This window comes from Oncorhynchus mykiss, chromosome 18 (assembly GCF_013265735.2).
Source record: "Oncorhynchus mykiss isolate Arlee chromosome 18, USDA_OmykA_1.1, whole genome shotgun sequence".
NCBI lineage: Eukaryota > Metazoa > Chordata > Actinopteri > Salmoniformes > Salmonidae > Oncorhynchus > Oncorhynchus mykiss.
The window spans coordinates 19,099,954-19,109,710 of NC_048582.1; the positions used below are offsets into that span (position 1 = coordinate 19,099,954).

General features: G+C 41.6%; 1 long non-coding RNA gene across 1 annotated transcript; it reads left to right on the top strand.

Annotated features, from left to right (window-relative positions):
• Positions 1-1,900: 1,900 nt before the first annotated feature.
• LOC118941113 lies at positions 1,901-5,401 on the top strand. The gene is made up of 3 exons (XR_005037403.1): positions 1,901-2,055; positions 3,051-3,261; positions 5,381-5,401. It is a non-coding gene; the product is annotated as an uncharacterized LOC118941113 (long non-coding RNA).
• Positions 5,402-9,757: the final 4,356 nt, after the last annotated feature.

Here is a 9,757-nt window from a genome sequence, read left to right on the forward strand (position 1 = left end):
ACTAGCTTTAATCTATTTGACCTAGAATTAATATAATCCCTATAGTTGTATTCTGACATTCACTGTGTTATTTGAACCCATAACGTTACACCACACACGATCTCTAGCCAGCTGACGGTCAGTTGGACGTGCACCCCATACTGAGCTGTCAAAAGCCACCCACACTCGTTTTCCGGATGAGCGCACACACACAGCATTGCTAGCTCATTAATAATATATATACTCACATGTTCAGGGTTTCTGGTTTTCTTTTATATTCCAGTATTACGTGACTGTCCTGGTCAGGAAAGTTAAAATCTCAAATTGTATCCATCACCTTTGTTGGTGGAATATGTAATTAGTACAACAAGCTTTGACATACCAAACGTGTGCTCAATGTGTCTGCTTCAGTGCCATCATTACATGAATGCGGAAAAAAACTGTTTTGCATGACTTCCACCAACTCCCGTGGTCTACATGATTAGTATCTATGCGGAACAAAGTTGCCATGTGAGGGTGTATTAGGACAGTCCAACCACATCAACACTAGATCTTATTCTGTCAATGTCCAACCATGCAATTTTTTTGTATTTGTAAGGAAAAATGAAAATGTAAGAGCCTTTTTGGGAGCAGGTATGAAATTAATAGATGAACTGAGTTATGACAGTGAAAATGATTATGATAATGTTTGCACAAGATAAAATCAACATTGATTATATCCTATATTATAGAATAACTGAAAAGGATTATGATCATATGTTTGAAAATGTCAGTATTAATTATTATCATCCATGACAGAATAGAATCATTAGGATGCAGGTCCCTGATTATTTGCTCTGTTTATTTCAGTTGAGTTTGAGGGCCACATTCCAACAAAGATTCCTGATCTACCCCCTTTAACTGAAGTCACAGTGTCAACACTACTTGAAGAAATAGAGAACCAGTGGGTGGTCTCTGACAGGTAATCATTTAATGTAATTCAAACAATTTCAGTGCTGCATTTCACATTTATTCCTATAACAAGACATAGGCTATTTGTCAAACAGTATGTAATGTCTCTATGTAAATGCAACTGGTATCTTAGTGGAAGACACACAAAGGATGCAGTTTCAACTTTGTTACACTGTCAGTAATTACACTGCTCTTGAATCTGATTGGTTAGATCAACTGGAAAGACATGGATAAGAAACATTTCAAACAAGTTTTTAAACAATGGGACCTGTTGGCAGGTCTAAACTACTGTTCTATAGTCAGCTGATATTGATTTCCTTAATAATAAATTGAACTACAATGCAAGAATTCAGGGACACCTACTCTTCAATCAAATGTTTCAGGCCTAGATAATTACACACCCAGCACATCTTATTTCTCTACCAGCATGCGAACCGTGAAGATCCCTCAACTGCAACAGCTCTAGTTGTTTTAAACCGATCAATGGATCAGGTCACTTGACCAAAATAAGCTGCTTCTTGATTTTAGTGCAACATTTGACCTTGTTGATCATATGGCTAATAGCTGAGGCCATTGAGGAGAGATGTTTTCTTAAACACTCACTGAGGTGTCACAGTCTACAGAATACCTGTTTTACTGTATGTAGTAAGGTAGCCTAAATATTTTATTAATGATGAAGATTTTGATGAGCAACACTGACATTAGCGGAAGGCTAAGGTCAAACAAATAACCTAAGTAAACCTGGATGCTAGTTGTGAAATCTAAAACATATTCAATTTGAAATAGGCAAAACACCTGTACTATGAATGGTCAACAATTTGATAAGAGGTAGAGCATTTTATTTTAATAAAACATTTGGTTACATGGATTCAATGTAAATATTACATATGACTGTGCTCAACAGGTTAAAAAAAGGGAATTGTTCTAGCATTTGATTACACATGAGAGCTTCTGTGGGTAGTCATAGCAATGGGGCCTTCATTGTGACATCACAAGATTCTGATTCTGGGAGGTTAGCTGTTGCACAGACAAACAGAACAGTGCAAAGAGACTGATTCAACTAACCACTGACAGATTATTCATGTCCTATTTCATTAGCAAGAGAACACGCTGCTTACTTGAGAGGTAGGTTGTAATATAACTTACTGTTTAACTATGTTTCTGAAGAATAACTACTTTTTAAATGACTTGTGTACTAACATGACCCTTTAAGTAGGCCTGACATGCAATCATGGTGACAAGTGAAACTATTGACGAGAGACAGTTTGCTTGAATCAGTTTTTTGTGAGAAAATTGTTCATCCTGACAACTGAGATGGCATGTTACAGTTGTTGTAGTCAGCCAGCCTAATGGCAAATACATTCTATTGATGAAAGAAAACCGCATCTCTGTGTTAATCCCCAACATACATTGTAATCAATTATCTCTATAAATATGTAACACAAGGGTAAGTTGTGTAAAAAACAAGTAGGCGAACTTGGCTAACTTGTAGTTGCTAATTTAAAAAAATATTCAGATTTTCTTGATTAAATGGTCATCCATTTCAAATGGTTGAATTGATAGACCTCATTAAATTGAGTTGCACTCAGAGGCACTCAAAGAGAAGACTGGAGTGATTCAAATAGATGAAACTGTACAACAAGTTTGGTCCATGATGGAAATAGTCACTTTCTTCCCCCAAAACCTTTTTGAATGATATTATATAAGTGATTAGTGTGGTTTGTGAGAACCAGGGCCAATATGGAGTGGCGTTACATGAGGGGGTTGAATAAGGCTCAATAGTAAGGTACAGAGAGAGCCTGAAGTTTGATTGTTAAAGTCTATGTTGTGCTTTCTCATCTCCAATGGCAACGCCTTGCATCACAATGAAGATGTCATGAAGGATATTGTGCACATAATGATAGGAACAGCCAAAATTGATTCATTTGAACTTGGTCGCTTTTCCAGTAGCCAACTTTTTACTAATAATTCAGATAGGCCTATTGCGTAATCATCTCTGGATTGGGATTGTCACTTGCTTAATTGTAAGTAAAGGGGAAGAAATGTGAGCACATCGTAAAGAGATGTATTATTCTTTGGTTAGCAACACACCACTTACTACAACGTTATGTATTTTCCAGACTTATTGTTAGCTAGGAGGAAGACATGGAGGGTTCAACGCTGACACAGAGGAGGGCTGAGTGTCAGTTGAAGGATAGGGAGATCCAGACAGACTACATGATGGAGCTGGGAGCCAGGTTGGTTCTGGTGAGACAGATCCAGAGGGAGCAGGAGAAGGAGATGAAGAGGATTTGGTTTGAGACGAGGAAAATGCCAAGCCTGATTGAGGAGGTAACAAGACCAACTTTGACAAAGTCGACTAGAGTTCTGTTGAACAATATTGATTAAATCAAATATATGTCAATATACGGGCAAAATGTGCCATATGCCATTGAACGTAAGCTAACAGTATTTTGTCTGATAACTTTTCTTGTGTTGTATTGTGTATGTCTCTGAGTATTGTTATGTACATAGTCCTCAGTTCTTATGGTTGCCTTGTCTTTAAAAAAAATTAAATAACAAGACCAAGCGATCTCTCATAGACCTTCAAATCAGGATAATGTAGTTGTCTGACCTAGCTACCTTAAGTTGAATGCACTAACGGTAAATTGTTCTGGACAAAAGCGTCTGCTAAATGTCTAAAATGTCAAATGTTGTGCTGGGTGTAGTGCATGTATTTTTACACTTAGTTGACCCGTTAGCTAGAAGACCCAGGGTTGGTACAGACTGGTGCAGAGCATCTGAGAGGACACTAGATATATACAGTGTCTTAGGAAAGTATTCAGACACCTTTACTTATTCCACCTGTTGTTACTTTACATCCTCATTCTAAAATGGATTAAATAAAATAAAGATTCTCAGCAATCTACACATAATACCCCACAATTACAATGCGAAAAAACTGTGTTACATTTGTATAGAAAATGTATTACATTTAAAAACAGAAATACTTTATTTACATAAGTATACAGACCCTTTGCTATGAGTCTCGAAATTGAGCTCAGGTGCATCCTGTTTCCATTGATCGTCCTTTCGATGTTTCTACAACTTGATTGGACTTGTTGTAAATGAAATTGATATGACATGATTTGGAAAGGCACACACCTGTCTATATAAGGTCCCACAGTGGACAGTGCATGCCAGATCAAATACCAAACCATGAGGTAGAAGGGATTGTCCGTAAAGCTCCGAGACAGGATTGTGTCGAGAAACAGATGTCCGCAGCATTGAAGGTCCCCAAGAAACACAGTGACCTCCATCATTCTTAAATAGAAGAAGTTTGGAACCACCAAGACTCTTCCTAGAGCTGGACGCCCGGCAAGCTGAGCATTCGGAGGAGAAGGGTCTTAGTCGGGGAGGTGACCAAGAACCCGATAGTGACTGACAGAGCACAAGAGTTCGAGAGATGGAGATAGGAGAACCTTCCAGAAGGACAACCATCTCTGCAGCACTTCACCAATCAGGCCTTTACGGTAGATTTGCCAGATGGAAGCCACTCCTCAGTAAAAGGCACATGACAGCCCACTTGGAGTTTCCCAAAAGGCACCCATTGACTCTCAGACCATGAGAAACAAGATGCTCTGGTCTGATGAAACCAAGATTGAAATCTTTGGCCTGATTGCCAAGCGTCACGTCTGGAGGAAATCTGGCACCTACGGCACAGTCAAGCACGGTGGTGGCAGCATCATGCTGTGGGGATGTTTTTCAGCGGCGTGGACTAAGAGACTAGTCAGGATCGAGGCAAAGATGAACAGAGCACAGAGAGATCCTTGAAGAAAACCTGCTCCAGAGCGCTCAGGACCTCAGACTGGGGGCGATGGGTCACCTTACAACAGAACAACGACCCTAAGCACAAGCCAAGACAACGCAGGAGTGACTTTGGGACACGTCTCTGAATGTCCTTGAGTGGCCCAGCCAGAGCCCGGACTTGAACCGGATCGAACATCTATGGACAGACCTGAAAATAGCTGTGCCGCAACTCTCCCCATCCAACCTAACAGAGCTTGAGAGGATCTGCAGAGAAGAATAGGAGAAAGTCCCAAACACAAGTATGCCGAGTGTGTAGCGTAATACCCAAGAAGATTCTATGCTGTAATCGCTGCCAACGGTGCTTCAACAAAGTACTGAATACGAAAGCATATTCCCATTATTTTTTATTTTAAATTAATTTGGAACGATTCTGTTCTTGCTTTGTCAATATGGGGTATTTTGTGTAGATTGATGACTGAAAAAAATTATTTAATCAATTTTAGAATAAGGCTGAGGTAACAAAATGTGGAAGAAGTGAAAGGGTCTGAATACTTTCCGAAGGCACTGTATATGTGATGTAAAAGTAAATAGAGTTCACTCATAAAGAATGTATGTACTGAATGTGATCACTTTCATCATGTCTGTTTCTTTTCTCCTGCAGAATGTGAGAGATGTGACCAAAACGTCCACTCACTGAGTTCATGGCTCCCTGTATTGACTCCCTCCCACCACTGGCTTTCACCAATCGGAGGCCAATACCAACCATGTTGCATCCCCCCTCTCCATTGGTCATACGCACTCAGGATGCACAGCGATTCATTGTATTTTCCTACTTTGTCCCTGCTGAGTGCCCAGTTTCCACAGAGGCCACAGCAGATGTATCTGCTGGTAGAAGAGAGGACTTGTCGACAGATACACATCTTTCCTCAATGCTGCATCGATACCTGCCACACTTCTTTAACAATGACTCCATTCCACCACAGCAGACAGTAGAGGGAACCACTGAGGACTCAGATTCTCCAGTGGCAATATCTAATATCAAGGAAGAGGACAGATTCTATCCTTTCTCCCTCCCACCACTGGCTCAGCGGTTCATTGGCAATTCATTCAAAGTCCCGGAAACCTCCCAGCCTGCTGTTTCAGCCACGGAGTGCCGAGTTGCCACAGTGGACACTGCAGATACAGCCACTGTCAAGAGAGAGAACCGATGGGCAGCTACAATTCTTCCTTCAGTGCTGCCTCCATGCCTGCCACCAGTCGTTGACGATGACTTCATGCCTCCAGAGCACACAGAAGAGGAATCCTATGTGGTCTCATTTGCTACAGAGGCCACTTCAGGCACAGCTACTGTTGATGGAGTGGACAGATCAGCAGCTAAATGCCCTGTCCCAATGCTGCCTCCAAGTCCTGCCACGTGTCTTTGACGACAAACTGCCAGGGGCGGCAGTAGAGGGAACCAACAAGTGTCCAGTTGCCAGTGAAACAACCAATGATGTGTCCACTCACCTCAAAGAGGACATGGGAGCTGATCAAAGCCCTCCTGACCCTGCAGCACTGCCTCCAAGCTCGCCATGTATCTGTGACTCTGACCACAAACTGACCAAGGAGGATGTACCCGAGTCCTCCCTTGCCACAGAGATCGCTGTAGGCACATCCATTGTCCAGGGAGAGGACCTGGATAAAAGCCCTGCTCCAAGGCTGCCTCCAAGCTTGTCACACGTTTGGACAATGACCATAAGCAGCCAGAGGAGACGATAGAGGAAGCCACTGAGTGCTCAGTCGCCGCAGAGGCATCAGTTGCTAATAGAGAGGATCCATCAGCAGCCACAGGTCTTCCCTTAGTGCTGCCTTCAAGCCTGCAACTTGTCTTTGACAATGACTACAAACTACCAGAGGAGGCAGTAGAGGGCACCAGCAAGTGTCCAGTTGCCCGTGAAGCAGTCGCTTCCGTGTCCACTGTCCTCCAAGAGGAGTTTTTGGCTGAAAAAAGTCCTCCTGCACCCACAGCACTGTCTCTAAGGCTGCCCTGCACCCACAACATTGACCACAAACAGCCAGAGGAGACCGTTGAGAACACCACAGAGTGCTCAGTTGACATAGAGGAAAGTGCAGTTGCATCCACTGTCAAGAGAGAGGAAATGATGGGTGATAAAAGCCCTGTCCATGCACTTCCTCCAAGCCTGGCATGCATCCATGACAAGGACCACAAGCAGCCAGATCAGAAAGGAAGGGGCACTACTGTGGAGGTGGATATCTGCCCTCACGCTCAACAGCTGGTCTCAGATGCTAACTTAACTCTGGCAACCCGCAATGATGAGCTGCCCAACCCTCTGATCTGCGTAGTCACTAAGATGCCTGTTAGAGTTGGAGCATCCATATGCAGGTCAGAGGATGAGGAACCCAGGCCCTGGACCCTGGAAGAGGCAAAGGTAGGTGTCGAATTTCACCTTACTACTTTACAGGGATGGTGGTCATTTCCATTTCAATTCAATGCGTTGAAGAGAATTGGAATCTTAGAGTCTTTTGATCGGAATTGAAATGGAATTGACCCCAACCCTGCTGCTCTTTGCTCATAGTATAAAACATCACCCCTCACTAGGGTTAGCATTTGTATTACTTTTAGTATGGACCCAGGAACATCTATAGATATTGTAAAATCTAATGGGGTGCCCCATGAGGCCATCATTGTATGTTGATCACTCAGTTGTGTATTGAATGTGCTACATTGGAACAATATTACATCTAGAGTCAATGTCTTCCTGTTAGGATCATTGGATAGGCATTGAAATTGAGAGTGAAGAGAGGAGCGTCACTGAGGAGGTGAGCCCGAGGGAGGGATTGAAGAGTGAGGCGGATTGTGCCCATTCCAAGTGCTCTATTGGAAGGTTTCAACAGAGAGAGCAGAAACCATCCTGGGAAGAGTGGGCTTTCTGCTCATGAACCAAATGCAGAAAATCCCATTTTTGAAGATGGAGGAAAAAGAGAAAAATAAGAAACTGAATAAGAAGTTGAAAGATGAAGAGAAAGAGAGAAAGGAGATAAAACACAAGGAGGAGGAGCAAAAAAAGAGGGAGAAGAAAGAGATGAAGGAGAGAGAGAAAGAGCAGAAGAAAGTCATGAAGGCTGAGAAGAAGAGGGAGAAGTTAGAACAGAAAAAGAGAGAGAAGGAAAGAAAAGAGAAGGAAAAGGCAGAGAAAAAGAGGTTAGAGGGGCTGATGAAGATACATAATGACATGATGAAAGACAGAATTAAGAAAGAGAAGAAGTGTTCTGAGGAGCTGAAAAAGAGAGAGAAAGCTCAAGCTGCATTCTTGGAGATGGAGAGAAAGATTCAAGAAAAGGAGGAGAAGAGAGAAAAGATGAGGAGAGAGAGAGGAAGAGAGGAGAGGAGAAGAAAAGAGGGAGCCAGCTGGAGGTGGAACTGAGACGGTGATAGAAGAGCAGGGAAGGGATGAAAGCTTGAAGATGGATGAGTAGACTGGGTAATAGAGAGTAGGGAGGGAGGGATATGGTATTTTTGCATGCAATGAAAGAACGAAGCATTTAAAATAAAATAAAAAATGTTTACTCTGTTTGATTTTTGTTAAGGCATACTGTACAACACTGTATAAACACAAAATGTTGACTTTTCACACATCTGGGGAGTGTTTAATGATGAGGAGTTGAGGAAGAACAGGGGGGGAGTTGGAGGGTGGAGAGGAATATGATACAGAGGAATTCGATAGAAGGAATATGATATTTTATTTTATTTCATTCGCCATGTCAGTTCAGAACAAATTCTTATTTTCAATGACGGCCTACCAAAAGGCAAAAGGCCTCCTGCGGGGATGGGGTCTGGGATTAAAATAAATAAATAAACTTAAAACATAGGACAAAACACACATCACGACAAGTGAGACAACACAACACTTTAACCTCTTTCAGCTAGGGGGCACTATTTTTATGTTTGGAAAAAAGAACGTTCCCAAAGTAAACGGCCTATTTCTCAGGCCCATATGCTAGAATATGCATATAATTGACAGATTAGGATAGAAAACACTCTAAAGTTTCCAAAACTGTCAAAATATTGTCTGTGAGTATAACAGAACTGATATTGCAAGCGAAAACCTGAGGAAAATAAAACCAGGAAGAGGCCTCTATTTGAAAGCTATATGTTCCATAGCCTGCCTTCGCTCCATTTAAAGGGATATCAACCAGATTCCCTTTCCTATCGCTTCCTCAAGGTGTCAACAGTCTTTAGACATAGTTTCAGGCTTTTATTTTGAAAAATGAGCGAGCAAGATAACATTGCGTAGTGGATAGCTGGGTGTTCGCATGAGTTTTGCTTGCGCAACAGAGTGGTGCAGCCATTGACTCTCCCTCTCCTACTGAAAAAGAGACAGTGCCGGTTGATATATTATCGATTATATACTTTAAAATCAACCTGAGGATTGATTATAAAAAACGTTTGACATGTTTCTGTGGACATTACGGATACTATTTGGAATTTGTCTGCGTTGTTGTGACCGCTCGAGCCTGTGGATTTCTGAACACAACGCGCCAAACAAACTGAGGTATTTTGGATATAAAAATAATCTTTATGGAACAAAAGGAACATTTATTGTGTAACTGGGAGTCTCGTGAGTGAAAACATCCGAAGATCAAAGGTAAGCAATTAATTTTATTGCTTTTCTCATTTTCGTGACCAAGCTACTTTTGATGCTAGGTGTCCATAATGTTTTGTCTAGTGATCGATAAACTTACACAACGCTTGGATTGCTTTCGCTGTAAAGCATATTTTCAAAATCTGACACAACAGACGGATTAACAAAAAGCTAAGCTGTGTTTTGCTATATTGTGATTTCATGAATATAAATATTTATAGTAATATTATTTGAATGTGGCGCTCTGCAATTCAGCGGTTGTTGATGAAAATTATCCTAACGTTAACGGAATGGGTAGCGTCAATTAGTTTTTAACAAGGTAGGCCAGTTGAGAACAAGTTCTCACTTACAACTGCAACCTGACCAAGATAAAACAAATCAGTGCGACAAAAACA